The 26,343-nt window shown below is 38.0% G+C and overlaps 1 protein-coding gene across 2 annotated transcripts in view; it reads left to right on the top strand.

Annotated features, from left to right (window-relative positions):
* The first annotated feature begins 8,918 nt into the window (after positions 1-8,918).
* Positions 8,919-26,343, top strand: part of LOC114025969 (beta-1,3-galactosyl-O-glycosyl-glycoprotein beta-1,6-N-acetylglucosaminyltransferase-like) — a 31,394-nt gene continuing 13,969 nt past the window's right edge. For both annotated transcript variants that reach the window (XM_027839519.1, XM_027839520.1), the window contains exon 1: positions 8,919-9,142. The gene's annotated coding sequence lies outside the window, so the exon portion shown is untranslated. The remainder of the gene's footprint in view (positions 9,143-26,343) is intronic.

Genomic DNA, 26,343 nt, shown 5'->3' with positions numbered 1-26,343 from the left:
TCTGTGCTACTAGCCGGTTTAATAGGTATAAGGTAGTACTTCAGAATTGTTTTAATGTGTATTTCTCCAGTCAATAGTGATTCAGAGCATTTTTAAAATATGACTATAAATAGCTTTGATTACTTCATCTGAAAACTGTTCATATCTTTTAATAATTTATTAATTGAGGAATGGCCCTTATTTTTATAGATTTGATTTAGTACTCTGTATATTTGAGAAATAAGGCCTTTATCAGATAAACTTACTTCAAAATTTTTTCTACAGTTACAATTGCTAAATATATGTCCCTCCATTCTATTCCCCCCATTTTTCTGTTCTCTCTCTCCTTTCACCCTGTCCCTCCTCAAAAGTGTTTTGCTTCTGACTACTACCTCCCCCAATTTGCCCTCCCTTCTATCAACCCCCCCCCCACAAGAAGATGAGATTTTAGCTGGGACTTAAAGGAAGCCAGAGGAGATGAGGAGGGAGAGTATTCCAGACATGGGAGATAGTCAGTGAAAAATGCCTGGAGTCTGGATATGGAGTTTTTAGCTTGAGGAATAGTAAGGAGACCAATATCACTGGACTGCAGAGTATATGGAGAGAATAAGGTACAAGAAAACTGCCAAGGCAGAGGTGTCAAGGACTCTGAATACCAAACAGAGGCCTTTTTATTTGATCCTAGAGATGATAGGAAGCCACTGAAATTTATTGAATAGGGAGGGGTGTCAGATGTGTGCTTTAGGAAGATTAATTTGACAGCTGAGTTGAGGATGGGTTGGAGTGGGGAATGACTTGAGGAAGGGAAACCAAGAAGAATAGGCAGCTGTGTGACACTGTGGATAGAGCATTGGATCTGGAATCGTGAAGACCTGAATTCAAATCTTTCCTCAGATACTTATTAGCTATCTGACCCTGGGCATGTCAATTAACCTCTGTTTGCCTCAATTTTTTCAACTGTAAAATGGGGATAATAATAACGCCTCCCTAGCAGGATTGTTGTGAAGATCAAATATGACAATATTTGTAAAGTCCTTAACATAGTACCTAGAACATAGTAGATAATGAATAAGTGCTTGTTTCTTTCCATCTTATTTCAATAGTCCAGGTGGGAGGTGATGAAGGCACCGGGTTGGTGGCAATGTCAAAGGAGAGAAGGGGCCTTAAATGAGATGTTGCAAAGGTAAAACTGACAGGGCTTGGCAACAAATTGGATATCGAGAATGAGGGAGAGTAATGAACTGAGGATGTCATTCAGTTTGGGAGTGACTGGGAGGATGGTGGTGCCATCAGTAGTAACAGGGAAGTCCAGAAGTGGGGGGTGGGGAGTAGGGATAATGAGTTCAGTTTTGGAAAAGTTGGTGGTTCAATGGACAGTTTGATATTCAAGTCTGGAGACTAGAAGAGAGGTTATGACTGGACAAGTTGATTTGAGAATCATCAGGATAGAAATGATCATTAAATCCTTAGGAGCTGATAAGATCACCAAGCAAAATAATATAGAAGAAGAGGGTTCAGAACAAAGCCCTGGGGAATACTCACTTTGAGTAGGGGTTACCTGAATGAAAATTCAGCAAAGGAGACTGAGAAGAAATGGCCAGACAGATAAAAGGAGAACCAGACTAATGCAGCGTCATGAAAACCTAGAGAGAGTGAAGAGGGTATCAAGGAGAACAGAGGGATTGAGCATCAAAGGCTGAGCAAGGTCAAAAAGGATGAACATTGAACAAAGGTCATGAGAATAGGCAAGTACGAGATCACCAGTGACTCTGAGGCAACTATATAAGTGCTTATTCCCTTCCCCCTTCCTTTTCTGATTTGGCGAGAACAATTTTGGTTGAATGCTGAAGTTGGAAGTTAAACTATATATAATTAAGAAAAGTGGAAAAACAAAGAAAGTGGAAGCTATCCATTATTGATGGTCTTCTAGTTTAGCTGCAAAAGGGAGAAGAGATATTGAACAATAGATATTAACGATGGATGGATAGCAAGGATTTTTGGAAGATGCATGTGGAAAGAATAGGGGTGTGTTCACAGGCAGTAGGGAAGCAGCCAGTAGAAAAGGAGAAATAGAAGATAAGGTGATTGGGTGGGGATGACAGAAAGGACACCTACTGGAGAAGACCAGATATAATGGGATTGCTTGTGAATAGAAGGGTTTATAATGCAAGGAGAAAGGCTATCTCTTCATGTGAGCTTGGGTGAAGGTGGAGATAATGGAAGAAAGCATATGGGTGATGTGAGGTAAAGAAGACTGGAGAAGAGAGAGTTTTTGGTGAATGCCTCAATTTTCTCAATGAAATATGAGGCAAAATCCACAGATGCTAGGATACCATACTACCCTAAGTTAGATTCCTATTATTAATCACTCTTGACTTTTCATCTTTATTTTGAGTACTCCAGGATTCATCCTATTTGAAAAGACCTTTGCAACCTATTGAGGAAATACCAAGTGCTTCCTGTGGCAACATCAGAACTTGGAATATGTATAGAAGAGACTCCGTCATGGGTAACCTGCCTTTTATCCTTGCCCACAGAGGGAAGTGACTTAAGATACATATGCATATGTATATATGTATATGTATATGTATATAATGTGTGTATATATGTATATCTAGATACTTTCATGTGATCTTAGCTCTGCTTCAGATACAATCAATTCCAAATTGTCTGTATGATTATCTGCAAATCAGGTACACATTAAGGCAGATTAAGGCAGTTACACCACCCATCATGGTCTAAATAGTCTTTGATGCTGCTATAGTTGCAGTTCAGTTGTGTCCCACTCTTTGTGACCCCATTTGGGGTTTTCTTGGCATAGATACTGGAGTGGTTTGCCATTTCCTTCTCCAGCTCATTTTACAATGAGGAAACTGAGGCAAACAGGTTGAAATGACTTGTCCAGTGTCACACAGCTAGTAAATGTCTGAGGCCAGATTTGAACTCAGGAAGATGAGTCTTCCTGAGTCCAGGTCAGGCATTCTATCCATTGCTGTACCTCATTACCTATTTGATGCTGCTTTCCCTCAAAATACAAGCATACTTATCTGCTTTTTGTCCAGGTTACCCCATCCTTACCATTTCTGTGAAAGCTAATATAAGTTGTTTCCCCACATAGCTACTTCGCAAATAAAGCCATAGAATTGTAGTTAGAAGTGACCTCAGAGGTTATTTAAGCCAACCACTTCCCAATAACATCAACAAGCATTCACTCAGTCTCTGACAGAAGACCTCTAGTGAAGGAGAACTCACTGGTATAGTGGATAGATTACTGCACCTGGAGTCAGGAGGACTTTATCACTTAGGAGCTGTGTGGCTCTGGCCAAGTCATTTTTACCTTTCTGAGCCTCAGTTTCCTTATTTGTAATATTGGGATAATAATAACACTTACCTCGTAGAGTTATTGGGAGGATCAACTGAGATAATGTAAATCACTATGCCAACTTTAAAACACTTCATAAATTTGAGTCATTATTATAGTTACCTTAGAGATCAGCCAATTCCCTTTCTAAACAGTTCTAGTTATTAGGAAGTTGGTTTTGTTTTGTTTTGTTTTGTTTTGTTTTTCCCTTTACATTGCATTGAAATCCAGTTCCCAGTAGTTTCCACCCATGAATCCTACTTCTGCTCTCCAGTTAAACATATCAGATTAATTCCTCTTCTCTTTGACAGCCCTTTGATCTCTTGAGGATTGCTACCTAATTGCCCCTAAGTTCTCTCTTTTCCAAGCCAGACATATTTAGTCTCTTGAACTGATTCGTCTTATGGCATAGTTTTGAGAATCCTCCTCATCCTGGTTGCTTTCCTCTGAATGTGCTCTAGTTCATTCATATCCCTCTTACAATGTGATACTCAGAATTAGACACAGCACTCCGCATGTGGTCTGAGCAGAGCATGATATGGAAAGAGAATTGCTTCTCTTTGTTTCTAACACTTGAGTTTAGTCAGGAGAGAGCTGGATTCAGACTGACACGCACTAAATATCTGCCTCACAATATGATTATTGTTTGATTCAAATGGGATAAATGTCTATACAGTGCTTTTGAAACTTTAAAGTGTTATATAAATGCCATTTGAATTTTTAAAAAAAAAAAGATTTCAGCCTTACTTTGCATTTCTTCTTTTGGCCATCACAGAGCACAATCTACTAAATCTCTTAGGTCTGAACTGCTTTCAAACCATTTTACCCCATCCTGTATTCGTCCAGCTGATTTTTTAATCTGAGTGTAGGCTTTCACATTTATCCTACTGTGTTTCATCTTATTAGCTTCAGCCTACTGTTCCACCCAGTTGTGGTCTATGTAGACCAGAGGTTCCCAAACTTATTTGGACTACCACACCCTTTTAGAAAAATATTCAGTGTACCCCTGGAAATCTACTTTCTTTAACCCTTTAATGGTTTTTAAAAAATTGTATCATTTCAAAAAATATAAAATATATATATATTTTTTAAATGATGCATCTTAAATTTAATAATTTATTATAAATTTGTGGGGATTTTTCCTGCATCGAAATTTTGATGATGCAATATTGCATCATGTAACCATATAGCATTATGTTGTAAACAAGCCATTACATGCACATATTCCTGCTGATGCATGCTGGACTTCCCAACAATTTGAGACACCCTTACCTGCCAATACTTGCTAGTTAAGACCTGTCAGTGAACTTGACCATTGATTGGTTATAACTTGCATTTTGTATATTTATTTGGAAAATAATGTAATCGCTACAACTTTAACTTGGATACACAGCAGATGAAACATATAGGAACAGTTTTTCAAAATTTTCTTCTCTTCTTTTTTTATGCTTCTACTTCCCCCTTATTTTTATTCAACACCCCAATTGCACATAAGGCTACTACTGCCCCCCCTGGATTGTCCTAGAACTCCCCAGGGGGTGGTGTTGCCCACTTTGGGAACCTAGAAGACTGATTTTTTCATCCAGTGTTAACTTCTCTTTCTAGCTTCCTTTTAATTGCAAATTTGATAAATGTGATGCATGTACCTTCACTCAAGTCACTGATAAAGAAGTTGATAATAACAGGATCAAGGTCAGAACACTGTGGCATTTTACTCAACACTTCCTAGATTGACATATCTGTTAATTAATAATCTTTGAAAACAGTTCTGAATCCTACCTGACTGTATTATATTATCCACCCCCCATGTCTCCATTTTCACTGCAAGTATATTTTAAGGGACTTCAAATGCCTGACTGAAATTCAGATATACCATGACTAGAGGATTCTTTTTATCTAGTTTAGTCCCTCATAATATCCTTGTCAAATATCCTGCCTTGGCCAACATGCACTGGCTTTCAACCTCCATTGTACCACAGGTGACGTACTTGGGAGCCCCTGATTTGTACAGTCTGCCCTAGTTAAATGTGATTGTGTTAAGGGATAAGTGGCCTTGTCTTCTAGAGGGTTGGACCTACATCCCCAAAGCTCAGTCACTGATCTGAGATACCAATCTCTATGCTCCCTCATTCCCAGAGAAGGAAGAAGGAGGAAAAATGAATTGGGTTGAGGCAATAGGAAAGTTGTCCTTCCTCCTTGGCTGTTAGAGGTCCAGGGCCCAAGGAAGCCTGGCAGGTGTACTTCAAATGTGTATGTTGGGATGTCATGATATGGGGTTAGCACAATGGTTTTCAAACTTTTTGTAAGGTGTTGTTTTTTTTGTTTTTTGTTTTTTTTGGCAATTGGGGTTAAGTGACTTGCCCAAGGTCACACAGCTAGTAAGTGTTAAGTGTCTGAGTCTGGATTTGAACTCAGGTCCTCCTGACTTCAGGGTCGGTGCTCTATCCACTGCACCACCTAGCTGCCCCAACCTCTTTGTACTCTTAAAAATTATTGAGGATCCCAAATAACTTACTTATTTGGGTTCTGCCCGTTGATATTTGCTGTATTAGAAATTAAAATCTTAGTATCATTATGAAAATAGTTTTGACTTTACTGATCACCCAAAAGGGTCTCTCACCACTTGGAGAAGAAACACCTCTCTCTAAAATTCAGTGCCCTGGGTCAAAATCTCAGTCCCTCCACTATAATTTTGGCTCTAGTTTGAACTCCCAGAGAACATTGAAAGTTTGTCTCTCATCATGAGCATGAGTTACCTTCTATATCCAATACATTTTAATTAGCAGAATCATGCATCTCCAGTATATTTCTTTCCCAGTGGAAATAAAAAATTTTTTTCATTTATATAACTAACACTTTACCAAGTATTCTTACCCCAATTTTGTCATTGTTGTTGTAGCTGGTGATGGTCTTTCATTTTTTTTCCTATTTATTTATTTATTTTTTATTAAAATATTTTCAGATTAGTAATGTTGTAAGTAAAAATTAGAACCAATAGGAGGAACCACCAGAAAGAGGAAACAAAACTCAGCAGAAGAGAAAAAAATTGCAAATAGTGTGCTTTGATCTGCATTCAAACTCCATAGTTCTTTCTTTGGATATGAATAGCATTTTCTATCATGAGGCCTTTGGAGATGTCTTAGATACTTGCGTTACTATGAAGGGTTAAGTCTATCAATATTAGTCATCACACAAAGTGGCTGTTACTGTGTACAACGTTCTCTTGGTTCTACTCACTTAACTCAGCATCAGACTATACAAGTCTTTCCAGGTTTTTCTGAAGTCTGCCTGTTCATCATTTCTTACAGCACAATAGTATTCTATTACATTCATATACCACACTTCCTCAGTCATTCCCCAATTGATGGGCATCCTGTCAATTTACAATTCTTTGCCACCACAAAAAGAGCTGCTATGAATATTTTTGTACATGTGGGTCCTTTTCCCATTTGTATGATCTGTTTGGGATATAGCCCTAGAAGTGCTATTGCTGGGTCAAAGGGTATGCACATTTTTATAGCCCTTTGGTCATAGTTTCAAATTGCTCTCCAAAATGGTTGGATCATTTCACAACTCCAGCAACAATGCATTAGTATTCCAATTTTCCCATGTCTTCTCCAACATTTATCATTTTCTTGTTTTGTCATCTTGGCCAGTCTGATAGGTATGATGTGGTACCTCAGAGTTGTTTTGATTTGCATTTCTCTAATCAATAGTGATTTAGAGCATTTTTCATATGACTATAGATGGCTTTAATTTCCTTATCTGAGAAATGCCTGATCATATCCTTTGATGGTCTTTCATTCTTGAAGAGAATCAATGACATAACTTACTCCCATTTTATAGAGGGGAAAATGGAAGTTCAGAACCTTGTCTATAATCACACGGTTAATAAGCGACAGAACTGGGATTTAAGCCAATTTCTGCAGAAAACTTTCAGAGATACCTCTCCAAATAGACTAATATTTTATGATAGTTTTACCCTCAATCATTTTACATAGTAAATGACAATCGGTTGATCATATGTAAGTCTATTCAGCTTAAGGTTTTACTGGGTGATAGAGGAAGGAGGTAAAAATAAAAATTGTCCTTAAACTAAGAATAATTCAAAGAGAAGAATTTGCATAGCCAGGTGTTGATTGAGTAATATTACTGTAAAGTTATTTAACTTAGCCTGAATAGCATATCCTGCATTTATTTTCAGGGTATTTTGGGTTATATGGTTTCTGTTTTAATGATGAGGCAAATCCACAGATTAAAAAGCAACATTACATTTTTATCTCTTGCTTTTAAAAAAAATTCACTTGAATTCTTAACACTATGAGGCTTTTCTGATTTAATAACAGCTAGAATTTACACAGCTCTTTGAGGTTTGCAAAACACTTTATATATGCAGGAGTGGGGAACTTTAAGCCTCCAGGCCACGTGTCATCCTCTAGGTCCTCAACTTCATGTGAAGTTTGGGTTCAGTCAAAGGGCCTGCACTTGAGGACCTAGAGGGCCACATATAGCCCCCAGGCCCAGGTTAAAGGTTCCCCACCTTTGACATATGCTATCTCATTTCCCATTTGAATCTTAGTAATAGCCCTGGTAAGAGAGATACTATTATTATCCTCATTTTACAGAAAAAGAAACTGAGGTTGAGTGATGCTAAGTGACTTGCCTAGGGTCACAAAGCTGGTAAATCTCTTGGGCAGTACTCAAACTCAGATCTTTGTGACTTCAAGTCCAACAATCTATGTGTTGGACCACTTAATTTCTAATATTTTAATAGGATTGTTGCACATTAATATAGTTACAGTAGTCAAACTTCAAGTGAAAACATATCATTTTCTTTCCTAACTGGATAAGGAAAAGAAGTTGTTTTTAAGTACCCAAATATGATGAATGAAACCTCCATTTGTAAAGGGAAAAATATATAGTCATCTAAAAGATTACAATGTATAGAAAATCGCTCATTGATATTTTTTTTAAGCTGTAAAATTTATCTTCGGTTTATGGTCAGGAGAATGAAGTTTTGCACTTTTTGCTATGAAATCTGGGAGATCTCATAGAATGTTTAACCTCAGCCTATTTAATAAAGGGCATTTAGAACACCTGTTGCCTGGGCCTCATAGAAATGCTTCCTTTTTAGTTATCCGTGTTGTTCCTTCTGTTCTTTGATCAGTTGCCACTAACCATCATTGTCCTAAGAAGAGGAGAGAATAAAAATTGGTCTGAATTTTGGTTTCTCCCGTTGGTTGGGGAAACATGAAAACAATTGTAAAAAAAAAAAAGTTAAATATTCCAATTTCTCTCGTGCATTGAGGTGGCCCTTATGGGAGGGATAAAGGGAACTGAGAAAAGAAGAAAGAGGAGGAAGAAGAACTTGAGGTCATGACTAAGGGAGACAGCGGATGTACTTGGGAGGTTGTGAAATTTCCCATCTGGGTTGAAAGGAGAGTTTAGGGAAGAATGAGAGAACTATCTTTACTCTGGTGATACCCAGAGGGCGCCCTCATCCCAGGTCTTCCTCTGGCTCTTGGCTCCTCCTTTTGGTTTCAGGGGTGGGAGAGGCAAGGGGGAGGAGGTGGAGTGCTGGAGGAGGTTGCCCATTCTACTTTAGTGGGTCTCGTAGGAGGGGTTCCTTGTTTGAGGCAGAGCGGTCAGGAGAAAGGATAGCTTTGGAAGCAGGCAGCGGCAGCAGCAACTAGCAAGCACTCTTTCCGTGAGGTGTGCACAGTAGTGGGTTCTCAGGAGCTGCGCCGTTGGAAAGAGGTTCGGACTCATCCTGCGCCTATGGAGCCAACGTGTTTGCCCCAGGTAATGGTCTTCCTTCCTCTCGCTGCCTGGGGGGGATGGGAGGAAGGAGTGGGTTTTTGCTTTCTTGGGAAAAAGTGAAAGTCGGAGTTTGTAGCTTTCTGGGCGCTCGTAGGGTAGCGTAATCCCAATAGCCCGGCCTTTTGTCTGATGCTCAGTACAACCTGAGACTCACTTTCAGGCTGCTTTTCTGAGTGCACTTTTTCTGCTTAAAACCTATTTTACAGATGAAATGGAGAAGCACTTTGAAAGTGTTTAGCTGATGGAACTTGTTTAGGAGATAGGTGTGTTTTCTCTAATCGTTCTTTCTTCCCCTCTCCCTCGCATCAGTCAGACACGTAGCTAGGCTCAGGAACCTGAAATTTGATAAAGAAAGCGCCCCCTCCACCTAACTGTGGAAATGTGTGTTTCCAAGTTACTTATAGAGACATAGATTTTCCCATAGAAAAGCTTGTCCAACAACCCAGTTTCTCCCTCGATGACTTAAAAATCTGCCTCTCCGAATAGTTTAATTTCTTGTGCCATTGGCTGTCACTTTGCCCGAGACTGTTTAAACTGGCAACCAACTCAGAAGCAAAAAAGTGAAGAAAAGCAAGAAAAAAGAAGTTTATATTTTATTACCTGGAACTTGGTGTTGGTTTTGAGCTAATCCCTTCCCCCTCATACTTTTGAAGATATGTTGAAGTAGAGAGAGGTCCTCCACCAATGCCTCCTCTGATGCTTCGTGTGGGTTTCAGGTAACACTGGGTACTAAGGTTGTTCTAGTGAATCACACGGACTTCCAGGTCCTACCAAGCAGGAAAAGCTTGGAGTCAAACTTTATGTAAACCTGACCAGTCAAATTCAGAGAGTCTCATCACCAGATGGGCTGGCTGCAGGATCATCATTTTGTTTTCAGCTGGCCTTGAAGACATTAAAAGTCATAGGAGACTTGAGATCTGTGTCAGTGGAGAGAGCACTTACGCCAAAGTAATCCCAGCTTGTTGGAAGTGTTCAGGTGGAAATTATTTGATTCTACTTTGTCTTACTGTTTACACTCCAGGTGTACTCTCTCTGCTAGCACAGCTGCTCTCTTTCTGGTACATTCTCCCTTACACAGTTTGCCTTCATGGTATTCTTGTTCGCTTCTTTACTTACCTCCAAACAGTTGCTCATGTGAAACGCTGATACACCCAATTAGCGTTTGGCATCATATGTCAAAAACGGGAAATGCCAGGTAGTAACCTTAAATCTATATACACCCTGCTAGGGTTTGGATAAAGCTCAATACAGCTGCTATTTTTTCTTTTAAAAAGTGAGTGATCTTAAGCTTGTTAGGAAATATGCTTCAGTGATTGGGGAAAAAAAAACGTTTGATTAAAAAAAAGCCCATGGTATGTTAAAATAAATCAGCAAAACTTTTTTTTTGGTAAGGCAATTGAGGGTTAAGTGACTTGCCTAGGGTCACACAGCTAGTAAGTGTCAAGTGTCTGAGGTCCGATTTGAACTCAGGTCCTCCTGACTCCAAGGCCAGAGCTCTATCCACTGCACCACCTAGCTGCTCCCAAAACACTTTTTCTTAAGAGCAAATCTTGTGTGGATGCAATTTCTGACCAGCAACTTAATGTCCCTATCTCTTCTCCCCTCCCTTGTCTTTTTTTGAGCTGTACATAAAATCAGGTTTGTTTAAAGAAATAGAGGAGATGAATGGTTTTTAAAGACTAGTGTTAATTGCCCAAGCAGTTTCAGACTGGCTCCCTAAATAAGGATTTATGCCACTTGTTTCATTTCAGTCAAATGGCAAAATCAAGCTTATGTGGCTGTTTCAGTTATTCTTAATAGATTTTAAAGAAATATTCCACATGAGACATCCTTGGAAGTTTTAGTTCCTCTTAAATATTAAAGTAGTGTGGTTTTTTTCTCATTTCAAGGTTAAAAGTAGTTTTATGTTAAATGGTAAATGAACATTTTTCAGACTCTATTCACATATTTTTTATTAGAAAGCTGATTTTTTTTCCTTTTTGGTAAATTTTAAAATTTATTTTAAACTTAAATACAAAACAAGAAAAGAAAAAAAAAAGCATTGCCATATACACAGCAGAAATTGAAAGTATTCAATATAAAACAACAAATTTCCCTTTCAAGAAAATCTGTATAATAAACACTACACATTATTTTCAAAGCTGTTTAGCTTTTCTTTGCTTCTTTGTAGGTTTTCTTTTGTTCTCTGCTGTGCACTTTTTACTTTGTTTTTCCCTTTCCCTCCTGTCCCAAAGAAGGTTACAAATAATTGAGATATTTATAGCTATATACACACATATACATACATATACACATACATAGATATCTATAAACATACCCACATGTACACTCATACACATATATGGAAGACTGTACTATGCTTATTTCCACTTGTCATCTATCTCTCTGAAGGGTGGATAGCATCTTCCTTCATAAGTCCAAGTCTCCATGTTTTCTTAAATCATCCAGCTCATCATTTCCTACGCCACAGCAATATTACAGCCCAATCATTTTCTATCTGAGAGATTGTCTGTGAAAGTTTTTTCCCTTAATTTTCTGCATTCTTTCTATTCTTGACTGCATAGGTTTTATTTATACAGAAAATTTTAAAATAATAAAAAAATTATCCATTTTACACTTCAACAATGCTCTTATCTTATAATATAGTTTAAAGTCTGATGCTCCTGAATCCGCTTCCTTTACATCTTTTTTTCTCCTGTTTCTTTGAAGTTCCTGACCTTTTGTTCTTCCAATTGATCTTTGTTATTATTTTTTCCAATTCAATAAGATAATTTTTTAGTAATTTAATTGGGATGACATTACAAAAATAGATTAGTTAGGTAAAACTGTCATTTTAAAAAATATATTGGCTTTACCTACCCATGAACAATAAATATTATGTCAGTTATTTAGATCCAATCTTATTTGTACAAAAACTGTTTTCTGTTTATGTTCATATTCTTCTTGTGTCTGTTTTGGCATGTATACTCTCAGGTATTTTATACTGTGTAGTTCTTTTAAGTGATCTAAAGCAATATTGGATAATATGGCTGACCCATACTGTAGTTTCCCTATTTCCTATTTTTCTCTTTTGATTAAATCTATTTTAGCTTTGACTTTGTCTGAGATCATGATTACTATTCCTGCTTTTTTTACATAATAAATTCTACTCCTGACCTTTATTTTATATTTGTGTGCATCTTTCATTTTTATAGCATTTCCTGAAATATTGTTAAATTCAAATTTTCGATCTGCTATCAGTTTCTATTTTATGGGTTTATTCATTCTGTTCACCTTCTAAGCTATAATTACTTCTTGTATGTTTTCCTTCTTCCTATTTTTCCTCACTATCCTTCTCACCCTATTCCTATCCCTCCTCTGCTTTACTTCTGCCAGATTCTTTAATCTACCCAACCTTTCAGAGATCCTCCGCCTATTCTCTCCCCATCCCATTCCCTTGCTGTCTTATTTCTTTCTGAATTTAGAAGACTTGTATAACCTTCTAGATCTATATGTTGTTTCCTCTTTAACCCATTCCTGATGAGAGTAAAGTTTTAGCACTATCTGCTCTCCCCCCACTAGCTTCTTCTGTATTCGTTTTTCCTTTTATGCCTCATTTGTATGAGCTAATTGTTTCTTTTTATCTCTCCCTACACAGTTTAATTTTTTTTAGAATCACTCCATCATACTCAGTTCAGCTCAAGCCTTTCTTTCAAACTTCCCAAATAAAAATGACAGTCATAAAAGAACTGACAATATTTTCATATATAAGAAGCAAACAATTTGACCTCATTGAGTTCCTTATGTTTACCTTAATGTTGTCCTTAATGTTTACCCCATATTTCTCCTGGATGTTATATGTCAAATTTTCCTTTAAGTTCTGCTATTTTTGTCACAAATACCTGAAAGTCTTTCAGTTCATTAAATGTCCATTTTTTTCCATTCAGGATTATACTTAACTTAAATTTTTGATTCTCTATTACAAGTTGAGTGATTTTCTTTTCATAATTTTATTGATTTTCTTAGATTGCTCTTTTTTCCCTAATTTTTCTTTGAACTCTCTTATTTGATTTTTAAATCCTCTTAAAGTTCTTCCAAGAACTTTTTTTGTGCTTGGTACCATTTGACATTTCTCACTGAAAAAAGAGTGACTCTTTTAGCTCCATTATCTTGCTCTGAATATGAACCCAGATCTCTTTCCCCATAGTAACTGTCTATGATTGGGTTCTTTCTCTTTTGCTTGCTCATTTTTATTTTATTTTATTTTTTGTTTTCTTTTGTTTTTAGAAGGTATTGGTATGATCAAGTTCTAGTCCCGAGTCATGGGGAATAATGCCCCAAGCTTCAGGTCCTTCTTACTGTTATTTTCTGAAGTCTGTTCCAGGATTCAACCTTGAGCTTTCCTCCCCACTCCTAAGCCACTGCTAGACACCCCTCCCACCCCCACCACACACTCTTGCAAATGATCTTACTCCCTGTGGTCTCTCCTGTGACTCCAAACTACAGTTGTCCTCTCTTCCCAGGAACTGAAAACAGGGGCGCTGCTCTCTTGCAAATGCCCACAGCCAGCAGGGTCCCCACCTCTCTGCTACTACGTTCACTAGGTGTGTGTTAGCTCCTTCTCCGCACATTTACAGCCCTGGATGGTCTGGTCAGCCCATCTGTGCTTGGGGTCCCTCCATAGTGGAAGGTGCTTCAACCTTCACCTACTCAGACTTCAGACCCCCACACTGTTGGTGAGATGAAAGTTTGAAAGGCTGAGGCTGCCTTTCAACCCAAGCTGCCCCCAGGACTTGTTTGTTGATTCCACAGAGTTGGACTGGAGGTGTTTGCACTTCACTCAGACTGAACCTCTGCCCCAGAAGGTCAGGGCTTTCCTGGGATCTTCTTGACTTTCTTAGAGCAACCACTTAACCCTAACTTTTATTTCCACTGCTGTATATTCCTTCTGAGGCAATGTTCTGTCTTTTTCCATGGAGGAAATTTGGAGAGCTGAAAGTTTTCTGACCTATTCCACCATCTTCCCAGAATCTTCTCTAGAAAGGTGATTTTAAAAAAAAAAAATATTTATTTATTTTTAGTTTTCAGCATTCACTTCTATAAGATTTTGAATTTTAAATTTTCTCCCCTTTCCTCTCCCCCCTCCGCAAGATGGCATGCAATCTGATATAGACTCTACTCATGCATTCATATTAAATGTATTTTCACATTAGTCATAATGTAAAGAAGAATTAAAACTAATGGGATAAACCACAAGAAAGAAGAAACAAAACAAAACAACAAAAGAAGAGAGAGCAAATAGTATGCTTTCATCTGCATTCAGACTCCAAAGTTATTTTTCTGGATATGGATAGCATTTTCCATTGTGAATCTTTTGGAGTTGTCTTAGATCCTTGCATTCCTGAGAAGAGCTAAGTCTCTCAAACTCAGTCATTGCACAATGTGGTTGTTACTATGTACAGTGTTCTCTTGGTTCTGCTCATTTCACTCACCATCAGTTCATAGAAGTCTTAGGTGATTTTTGAGAGAGTTTTTTATGGTTCTTGCAAATTTTGAAAGTTGTCTGCCCTTATTTCTTCTTCTCTTTGACTTTTCCTTTATAAAAGATTTTCATTTCATCTGCAATAAGTTTGATCAAGATGTCTTGAGTTTATCAGTTATAGGAATTTCACAAATTAGCAATTCAAGACTTGTTAGCAAGAAAAGGTACTAGCATTAAGGGGGATCAAGAGAAGCTTCTTGCAGAAGGTGGGATTTTAACTGAGACTTGAAGGAAGCTAATGAAAGGAAGTGGAAGTGAGATGAGAGAGAATTTCAGGCATAGTGAATTGTCAGTAAGAAAGCACAAAGTAAGAAGATGGACATTTTGTTTGAGGAAGAACAAAGAAGGTAGGTGGGTAGAGAACCTAGAGGGGAGTAAAGTAGAAGACTGGAAAGCTAGGAAGTGGGCAGATAATAAACAGTTTTAAAAGCCAAATAGAGAATTTTATATTTAAACCTAGAGGTAATAGGGAGAGCCACCAGCATAAGTTCACAAAGTGTGCAACACTGCCCCCTTGGGGGAACTAGAATAATTGGGGGAGGTGTTAGTAGCCTTGGGTGCAACTGGGGGAGGCTTTGAATAAAAATAAGGGGGCAGTGGAAGCATAAGGAAAGAAGAGAAGAAAATTTTGAATTCCTACATGTTTTATTTGTTGCGTAAGAGTTAAAGTCATAGTGATTACATTATTTTCCAAATAAACACACAAATTGCAAGTTATAACAGATCAGTGATCAAGTTCGCCGACAAGTCTTAACAAGCAAACGTTGGCAGGCAAGCTTGTCACACATGGTCAGAAAGTCCAGCATGCATCCGCAGGAATATGCACATGATACTATATGGTTACATGACATAACATTGAGTCATCAAAATTTCAAGGCAGGAAAAAACCCACAAATTTATAACAAATTATTAAATTGAAAATGCATCATTTAAAAAATATTTTATATATATTTTTTGAAATGACACAAATTTAATAAAATGTTAAAGGGTTAAAGAAAGTAGATTTCCAGGGGGACACTGAGTAATTTTTTTTGAAAAGGGGGTAATAGGCCAAATAAGTTTGGAAACCTCTGCACTAGAGTTTACTGAATAGGAGGGTGACACGGTCAGACCCATACTTTAGAAAGATCACTTTGACAGCTGAATGGATGTACTAGAGTAGGGAGAGATTTGAGGTATGGAGACCAACCAGTAGGCCATTACAATAGTCCAGGTGTAGGGTGATAAGGGTCTATATCAGGATACTCACAGTGTCAGAGGAGAGAAGAAGGTATATGTATATGAGAGATGTCACAAAAGTAGAAGCAACTGGACTTGGCAACTGATTGGGTAAGGGATGCATGTGAGAGAAGGGAATCAAGAATGACAAACTGGTTGTAAGCCTGGGTGACTGAATGATGGGACCTCCACCATTATAGGAAAATTAGAAGGGAAGGCTGGGGGACATAATGAATTCAGTTTTGAACGTGTTGAGTATAAGATGTCTATAGGACAACCATGTTGAGATATCAAATAGGCAGCTGAAGATGTGAGGCTGGAGGTCTGGAGATAGATCAGAGCAGAACAAATAGATCTGGGAGTCATCTGCATAGAGACAATAATTGAAACCATGGGAGCTGATGAGATCACCTTGTGAAAGAGCATGTGGAATAACTAGTGCAGAGGCAAAAAAGCAAGAGATCAAATATTTCCACTGAGTTACAGCAAAAAGGCTACTTTCTCTAGGCCATAGCTAGGGAAAGGGGAATATCATGTGAGGTATATGAAAAGGTAGTTTGGAGTCAGGCAATGGCCTTGACAGAAGTAGTGACATTCTGAAGAGGGCTTAGTTTTGGGGGAAAGATAATGGCTTCTGTTTTGGATGTGAATTTTGAGATATCCCTGGAATAGCCAATCTGAAATGTCTAATAGGCAAGTGGTGATGTGGGACTGGAATTTAGAAGAGAGACTGGGGATGGGTATATAGATCTGGGAGTCATCTGCACAAGCTGATAAACCCATGGGAGCTGATGAGTAACTTAGAGGGCATAAATAAATTGTGACTTGGAGCACATTTTTCCATTGAATGTGAGATAAGTGATGGGTAGGTTTGTGAGGTTAGCTTACAAATGTCCATTTATCTTATAATTTGGCTGAAATAATATAGATTCATAATTAAGATTGTAGTAAAAATAGTGAATAATACTATAGAATATGAGGATTCTTAGAATTAAAAAAAATTTCTGTGTTATTTGAAATTTGAAAGAGAGATAGCCTGACCTAGGGAATAGAAAGCAGGACTTTGTGATAGGAAGACCTGGGTTCAGTTCCTGCCTCAGACATATTATCTGTATGACCCTGGACAAATTATTTAACCTCTCAATGTCCTCAGACAACTCTCTAGGATATCTGTATTTCACCACAAAATCATCGAAGATTTTATGCCAAATTGTTTTGCAAAAAAGTGGGATATGACCATTATGTGAAGTTTTTTATTTTTTTTTTATTTGTGCCAGTATTACTTAAAAATCATTTATTACTGAACTGTCCTTGGTGCGAGATTAGGATGCACAGAATACTCGTGAATATATGTTAAAATTGGGAAGACACAAGTCTTACCATAGTGACTTACTTCCCCTGCCCATTCCCCTCCTTGTGTCTAGGGCTCTTTACTGGGGTGAGTGACAGTACCATTAGTACTGCAGCTCTCTAAACAAACCATGTAAATCGGCTTTTGGAAATATACTGACAATGCTCCTGTGTCAAGAGTTTTAGGCTCAGGGCTCCCGATGCATTAGAGATATATGCATACCCATATACCACTGGTGAATACATTGCTGCTCTGTTTACTTTTTAAGCAGTATGTCCAACAGAATTATACAATTATGTGACAAAAGGTTATAAATCAATTTTTGGACTAGGGAAAAACAAACAAAAAAACCAGGGTGCAACGATTATGCAGTGGTGAAAATTATACGGTATGAATTGCAGGACAATTCCACATCTGCATTGGTAGAGGGAGGGAATTTCCTAAACCAGTGAAATTGTGGGTTTGGACTTTTAAAAAGAAAAAAAAAGTATAGTACTTTAGCTGCTTTATTAATAATAATCTTTTGTGGATTAGCCTGGAAATCCAGCCACTGTTTACATCACCTAGGTGATATAGTGGATAGAGTACAGGACCCAGAATCAGGAAGAACAGAGTTTGAATTTTGCCTCATACACTAGCTGTGGTACTTGGGCAAGTCACTTAATCTCACTGTGCCTCACTTTCCTTATCTGTTAAATAGAGATAATAATAGCATCTGCCTCACAGGATCGTTGTCAGGATCAAGCGAGTTAAAGCACTTTTCAAAGTTTAAATCGCTAGAAAAATGTCAACTCTGATACGATGGGAAAATGAGTTCTGATTTTCAGCATATCTCCCACTATTGCCCCTACAGTGAGACGGGACTCCAAAAACTATGAGAACTCTTGGCATATAAAGGATGTCTATACTGTTGACTATTCATTTCTTGGGCATTACACATCTTACCCATGACTAAATGATTTCTTATGTAGCTAAAGAACTATTTATAGACAGATTTTTTTTTTTGTAATGATGTTTGCTATAACGGGATTTGGCCTGTACTGAGAGGAATTAATAGGATGCAGTAATTCTTATCGATGTTAAATCCTAAAGAAATATCTGTTTCATGGTGGGGAGTTTGCTGTTTTTCTAGTTGGCTTCAGAAAAATGAGTGAATAGAATTCTACTGATGATAAATTATCATCAACTTTTAAAGGAAGGAAGGAAGGAAGAAATATTGGTGATATAGCTTAGTAATAATGACCAAGGCTGAAATCTGGCCCAAAATTTGGCTGCAGCAAACTATCTGCTAGGGGTGGATTCTGCTATTTGTCAGTGAACAATAAACACACAGTCATTTCTTTTAATATGTAATAGTTATTTTCAGTATGAAATTCTAAGACCTTTTGGACCTTTCATCTTATCTTATCTTATCTTTGGAAATAACTAACCTTCCTTGGAATTTAATGGATGCATGTTAAATCCCTACTATGAACATTGTTAGGTACTAGAAATGCCAGTATGAAAAAAAGATATATTTTCCACACTCAAGGAGCTTAAAATCTAATAAGGGAGATGTAAAATTCAGTAAGATTTAATTCAATAAAAGATTTAAGTGCCTAGTATATATTGAGCACTGTGCTATCAGATACATAAGAAAGTATGATGTAAGAAGAAATGTGAGAAGGGTGACAGAGAGATGCAGGTAAGTACTCGAGGGAGATCTGAGGAAGGAGGTAGAGGATGGCTAGAAATGCCCCCCCTCTCCTACCCTTTGCTTTTCCATCCTCTGTAATTTTTGTCCATCTTCTCCCATAAATCTACCCTAGAGGATTGACCCAATATATTGGAATCTTCTGTGGCAGATCTGTTAGACCAGAGTGACTAGGGGTATGAACAAGGGAACCTGTCATCCTGGCACTGTTCACTCTTCCTCTGGTAATTCTTCCATGCCACAGACCCCTGCATCTATAGTGTAACTGCTTCACCCCCGGACCTTCATTTGCTCCACTGACAGTCACTAAACATTTGTTAAGCACCAACTGCATGCCAGGCGCTGTGCTAAGCACCAGGGATACAAAGAAAGGGAAAGGACAGTCTCTGCTCTCTAGGATCTCACAGTCCAACAGGGGAGATGATACACAAGCAACTACATACAAACAAATTATATATAGGATAAAAGTGGAAATAATGACAGAGGGAAGACATTGGAATTAAGCAGTCTCCATTAAGGTCCTCTCCCACTATATTGTAAGGACATTCTAGGATCCTGTGGTTGAGGGTCATGACCACTGCCATATTTATCTGCTTCTGTACCACTTACTTCCCACAAGGAATTGAATGCTTTTTAGGGGGTAGAGGGGCAATCTACCTCCCTTTCAGACTGCACCTTCTTGGAGAGTTCTGAACTCTTCACCCCAACTGCTGTGTAGACAGATGTAGGATCCAGAGGCCTTTCTGTACCAGGGGTGAGCTCGTACTTCATTGGCCCCACCCAATCCCTTCTTAGCATCAATAAAATCAAGAAATATTTCAAGCCCTGGAGATATAAGGAAAAAGCAGAAACAGCCTCAGGACTCAGTTTCATTCCTGCTTCCTCTATGCAATGGTACTGTAAGGTCCTTATCAAAACAGGGAAACAAGGTCAAGCAGATTTCTTCCCCAGGTCTTCTTTTTTTAAAAAAAAATTAGTTAATTTTAGTTTTCAACATTCACTTCCACAAGATTTTGAGTTCCAAATTTTCTCCCCATCTCATCCCTGCCCCCACCCCAAAATGGCATGTATTCTGAATTCCTCTAATCTGCCCTCCCTTCTATCTCTCCCCCCTTTTCTTATCCCCTTTCCCTTCAATTTTCCTGTAGGGCAGGATAGATTTCTATACCCCATTTCCTGTATGTCTTATTTCCCAGTTGCATATGAAAACAAAAACAAATTTTAACTTTTGTTTTTAAAATTTTGGGTTCCAAATTTTCTCCCTTCTTCCCTCCCCACCCACCCTCATTGAGAAGGCAAGCAACTCCATACAGGTTATACATGTGTAGTCATGGAAAACACTTTCATAGTAGTCATGTTGTGAAAAACTAAGTATATTTCCCTTCATGCTATCCCGCCCTCCATCTATTCTATTTTCTCTTTTGACCTTGTCCCTCCTTAAAAGTGTTTGCTTCTGATTACCCCCTCCTCCAACCAACCTTCCCCCCTATCATCCTCCTGCTCTCTTGTCCCCTTCCCCCCCATTTTCTGTAGGGTAGGATAGATTTCCATACCCAATTGAGTGTGTGTGTTATTCTCTCCTTAAGCCAAATCCAATGAGAATAAGATTCACTCATTCCCTCTCTCTTTCCCCCCATTTCCCCTCCACTGTAAAAGCTTTTTCTTGTCTGTTTTACGTGAGATAATTTACCACATTCTACCTCTCTCTTTCTCCTTCTCCCAGTATAATCCTCTCTCACCCCTTAATTTTATTCTCCAGATATCACCCCTTCATCTTCAACTCACCCTGTGCCATCTGTCTATCTATCTGTCTGTCTATCTATCTATCTACATATAATTTTTTCCCTCCAACTACTCTAATACTGACAAAGGACTCATGAGTTACAAATATCATCTTTCCATGCAAGAATGTAAACAGTTCAACCTTAATAAGTCTCTTATGATTTCTCTTTCCTGTTTACCTCTTCATGTTTCTCTTGAGTCTTGTATCTGAAAGTCAAATTTTCTGTTCAGCTCTGGTCTTTTCATCAAGAATGTTTGAAAGTCCTTTATTTCACTAAATTTCCATTTTTTTTCCACTGAAGGATTATACTCAGTTTTGCTGGATAGGTGATTCTGGCCTGTAATCCTATCTCCTTTGCCCTCTGGAATATTATATTCCATGTCCTGCAGTCCCTTAATGTAGAAGCTGCTAAATCTTGTGCTATCCTGATTGTGTTTCCACAATAATTGAATTGTTTCTTTTTGGCTGCTTGCAATATTTTCTTCTTGACCTGGGAACTCTGGAATTTGGCTACAATATTCCTAGGAGTTTTCCTTTGGGGATCTCTTTCAGGAGGTGATCGGTGGATTCTTTCAATTTCCATTTTGCCCTCTGGTTCTAAAATATCAGGGCAGTTTTCCCTGATAATTTCTTGAAAGATGATGTCTATGCTCTTTTTTTGATAATGGCTTTCAGAGAGTTCAATTATTTTTAAATTATCTCTCCTGGATCCATTTTCCAGGTCAGTTGTTTTTCCAGTAAGATATTTCACATTGTTTTCTATTTTTTCATTCTTTTGAATTTGTTTAACAATGTCTTGATTTCTCATAAAGTCGCTAGCTTTCAATTGCTCCATTCTAATTTTTAAGGAAGTATTTTCTTCAGTAAGCTTTTGGATTTCCTTTTCCATTTGGCCAGTTTTGCTTTTTAAGGCATTCTTCTCCTCATTGGCTTTTTGGACCTCTTTTGCCATTTGGTTTAAGCTATTTTTAAAGGTGTTATTTTCTTCAAATTTTTTTGGGTCTCCTTTAGCAAGCTGTTGACTTGTTTTTCATGCTTTTCTTGCATCACTCTCATTTTTCTTCCCAGTTTTTCCTCTACTTCTCTTACTTGCTTCTCAAAATCCTTTTTGAGCTCTTCCATGGCCTGGGACCAATTCATATTTTTTTGGAGGCTTTGGATGTAGGAGCTTTGGCTTCATTGTCTTCTTCTGGTTGTATGTTTTGTTCTTGTTTGTTACCAAAGAAAGATTCTATGGTCTGATTCTTTTTATGCTGCTTGCTCATGTTCTCAGCCAATTGCTTGAGTTATAGACTGCTTGTTAAGGTAGGAGTCTGTTTCCAGTGTGGAGAGTGTACTGTCCCAAGCTTCAGGAGTTTTTTGCAGCTGTTTTCAGAGATACTTCTAGGCACCTGTAAATTTTCACTTCTTCCAAGGTGGTACCACCAAGGGCAAGGTGTTTACTCCTTTCCTGGTCTGTGCTGTGGTCTATGAGTGACCACAAGCACTCTTTTCTGCCTTGGAACTGTGAGGAGGATTCCCTCTCCACAGCCACCACAAGCTCCACCACTCCAGCGTTCTTCCTCACCCCAGGACTGCCACCCAGAACTGTGACCCAGATCCAAGTGTGGGCAAAGCAGGAGAATCCTGCACCAGCAGAGAGATCCCTGCAATCCCCCTCTTATCAGCCACTCGATTTCCCCTCACTCTGTGGGCTGGAAGTTCTAGAGGTAGCCACTGCCCCAGGGCTATGCTCAGGGCTGGGACCCTATGCTTCTCTCTCAATACTGCAGAAACAGACTTTTCCTACTGACCTAAGTTGTCTTTGGCATTCATGAGTTGAGAAGTCTGGAAACTGCCACAGCTGCCTATGATTAGTCCTCTGAGGCCTACTCCAGGTTCACTGTGGCCTGCAAGCCCACGCCAAACTGTTCTCCTCTCCCACTCCAGTGTGAAATACCTTTCTGATCAACCATCCAGGTTGTCTTGGGCTGGAAATCTGCCTCACTCTGTCTTTTTGTGGGTTCTGCTGTTTTAGAATTTGTTTAGAGCCACTTTTTACAGGTATTTGGAGGGGTTTGGAGGAAAGCTCAAGCAAGTCACTGCTTTTACTCTGCCATCTTGGCTCCACCCCCACCCCCCAGGTCTTATTCCTGTGGAAATGATTATTTCTGGATTTATTGTGGACACAGGCAGTTTCATAGAATCACTTATTCAATGCAGTTTTGTTACCTTCTCTCTCCCATCCCCCACAATTGCTAGTTAAATCTAGGTTTTGACTAGATCTTTTGCTGCATGACCATGTAACTTATTTTCATGATCATATATTTTCTGGATCTTTTACACTACTTCTTATTTACAAGTTATTATTAATGTGTCATAGCCTACATATGCCTGCAATATCTTTCTCTAATGCTCTTTGTGATCCCACGCTTTTGATTCCTTGGAGAGAGTGGTGATCTAACAACCCACATGCCATCACCCAGAGAATGTTGCTATTGGGGCAGCTAGGTGGCTCAGTGGAGAGAACTTCAGCCTTGGAGTCAGGAGGACCTGAGTTCAAATTCGACCTCAGACACTTGACACTTACTAGCTGTGTGACCATGGATAAGTCACTTAACCCCGATTGCCTCACCAAAAAGCAAAAAAAAAAAAAAAAAAAAAAGAAGAAGAAGAAGAATGTTACTGTTAAAAATATAGGTTTTTGTGATAGGAAAACTAGCTTAGGATGGTTGAAAGTCCTGTGCAATTGATTGAGTATACTCTAGCCTACTTTATTCCTCCTATTCAATTCTGGACCTAGCTTATTGTTCATCTGCTGTAATTTTCCAGGTTGTGTGTATTGGTGGAATACCATGAGCCAATGTGTTGCCCATCCAGTTTCAAGTCATAGTGTGGACATTAGATAGTCTTCATCCATTTGGGTTTCCCTTTATGAATGATGAGACAAATCTCTTGAGTAGTCTTAAATCTAGTTGAGGACACCTTGCAGTATTCTAGGAGTTGATGTAATCAGTACAATATCATCTAGAACCAGAGGCATCTGAAGGGCATCACTATCTAGAGGGAATTCCTCTTTCATTTGGACTCTATGTTGGTGTTCCTCCTTCATGGGAGTCAACACCTCGGGTGAATGTTTTTTCCTGTTTATGCCTCCTTGATAACAAAAGGTCACTGAACAATGTTCTATTCTTGTTTGCTTCAGTCAGAGAATCTTGTATGACCTTAGTATGTACGTGAAAGATACTTTGCTAGAGGAAAACCTCTAAGGCTGCATTTTTTCTTAAAAAGTCAAATGCTTTTTTATAATCAAGAAAAAATAAATATAGTAGGCCCTCATGAGAACTCTATGTGGGAGTTTTCAGCTTATTCTACTACATAACATTTAATATCAATTTTTCTGTGTCCCCTTCCCCCAGTACACATGATAGTTATGATAAGGTGGAAGTACAATGGAAAGAGCATTGTCTCTGAAGTCAGAGGATCTAAGTTCAAATTCTGCTTCTCATGTTTGTTACTTATATGATCTTGGGCAATATTTGTAGTTGATTTAATTATTTATAATATTCAGAATAACTTATTTACAGTTATCCTTCAAATAATATTGTTACTGTATGTATAGACATGAAAAAGTCAGCAGATAAATTGGCATTATGATGCATCTCTTGACTGCTTTTTTTTATGGCAATAATACTATCTATGTGGGCATGAAGTATCTAAACTCTTTTTGAGCTCTCAATCTTATGACCTCGATCTTAGCAACTACTGGCACACACCCCAGATTCATCACTTTGCTAAATGAGATGTGCCTATCAATATTCCCTTTAAATCTGCTGTTTGGATTATAAGACTTTCAATACACATGCACATTGTAAATAATAAAAATATAATAACAATTCCTTAATGTTTTAAGGCTTACAAAGCACTTTCCTCACATCTGTTAAATAGATAGTATAAATATTATTTCTATTTTCACATAATATCCTGAAAAGGTAGCTTAACTCAGGGTAACAGCTCTTTTGGGTCAGAGACAGAACTTAAGAGTCAGGTCTTTGGACTTCAAGTTCAGTTGCTTCTCATTAGCACACTGCCAAAACTCCTCCATCCTCAACCCTTTTCCATCCCTGTTATGAAGCTTTAGTTGAGAAACAGAGGGCTTCCATAGCACAGAGAAATTGGGGAAAACTGACCTAATCCACTTCCTTCATGTTTATAGATGAGGCAATGAGGCCCAGGGAGTTTGAATAACTTGTTTGAGGTGACAGAGCAAGTTAATGATAGAGCCAGGATTCTGAACTCAAGTTCCAATTTATGGACGTTTCCTGTTATACCACACAATGTAAAGCTAGCTATTTTCTGGTTGGTTTGTTTTTTTCAGCTATAAATTTGGTACTTAAAAGCACCTCAGGTCTGTGTTTTGTTCCCTAACTGTACTTTTAAATAACATAGTCTTATCTGTTCAAGAAGCTATTTGACACAGTGCATCTACAGATAAAGATTTCATAGAGGTATGCAATATTCCCTTCTTTCAACAAGCATTTGAGGGGGGTTTATTTTGCTCCCAGCACTGGAAGAGCTATGAAGAACTAGAATAAGAAAAGAAGATGGACTACTTCCTATTTGCAACATTCATTTCTGCTCTCTATGTATGTCTGACATTCTCTGATGAAACCGAATGTTCAAAGGTTTAAAATAAATTAGTTGTATGACCTTTGGGCAAGTTTCTTATCCTCTCTGGTCCTCAGTTTCCTCATCTGCAATATGAGGCAGTGGGATTAGAATCTTAAAATCTGCATCCAGAGAAAGAACTAATAAATAGAAGTATGTATAGAATAATTTTAAATGCATACACACATACATATATGTGTATGTGTATATGTATACACACACACAAACCTGTTTGTGTCTAATGGTAGCCATCTCTAGGGTGCAGGGGTGAGGGGTGGGGAGAAAAAAGGGAGGAAAAAGATATTTACACAATAACTTTATTATATATTTAAGAGAGATAGCAAGTTATACGTAATAGATTTGTAGTTTCGTGTGCAATCATCTTTTTTTATTAATCTATGTGATGGAATTGCTTGTTTGAATTCCATAAATTAAAAATAAAATAAAAATTTTTAGAAAAGATATATGGGGACCTCAAATGATATCTACTTAAATTATGAATCCTTTTTTGCTACTTCTGTCATCTAGGTAACCATCCTAGGTGGAATAGTCTTTGATTTGGCTTCTGGTAGAAAAGGGCCATATTACAGGAAGAACAGTTTAAGGGGAAAATGAGCCCCTTTTGTTTTTCCAAATAAAATATTTTCTATGGTGACTCACTTCTTGGGGTTCCTTCTAACAGAGATTACATGATTTTTGCGAAGCTTTTTTATTCTCAAAAGTACTGTTTTCATGTACACATAGATTTTAAAAATAGAGATCATTTTAGAAAATGGGGATCATTACCATAAAACTTAATGAAAAAATAATACCATGGTACCAACAACTAATTTTTTTTTGCAACTAGGAGTTGCCATTTGAGTTGTTCACTTTAATATATCATCACTAAACTTCAGGTAATGTCAACTTTGAAGAAGAATAATCAAAACTCACCAAGTGAGCTTTAGTCTCCAGGTTAATTCCCTGTCTT

The sequence above is a fragment of the Vombatus ursinus genome, unplaced genomic scaffold (assembly GCF_900497805.2).
Source record: "Vombatus ursinus unplaced genomic scaffold, bare-nosed wombat genome assembly UNPS02014832.1, whole genome shotgun sequence".
Classification (NCBI taxonomy): Eukaryota; Metazoa; Chordata; class Mammalia; order Diprotodontia; family Vombatidae; genus Vombatus; species Vombatus ursinus.
Note: the sequence above shows the minus strand (reverse complement) of the source record. Positions and strands in the feature narration are given on the sequence as shown.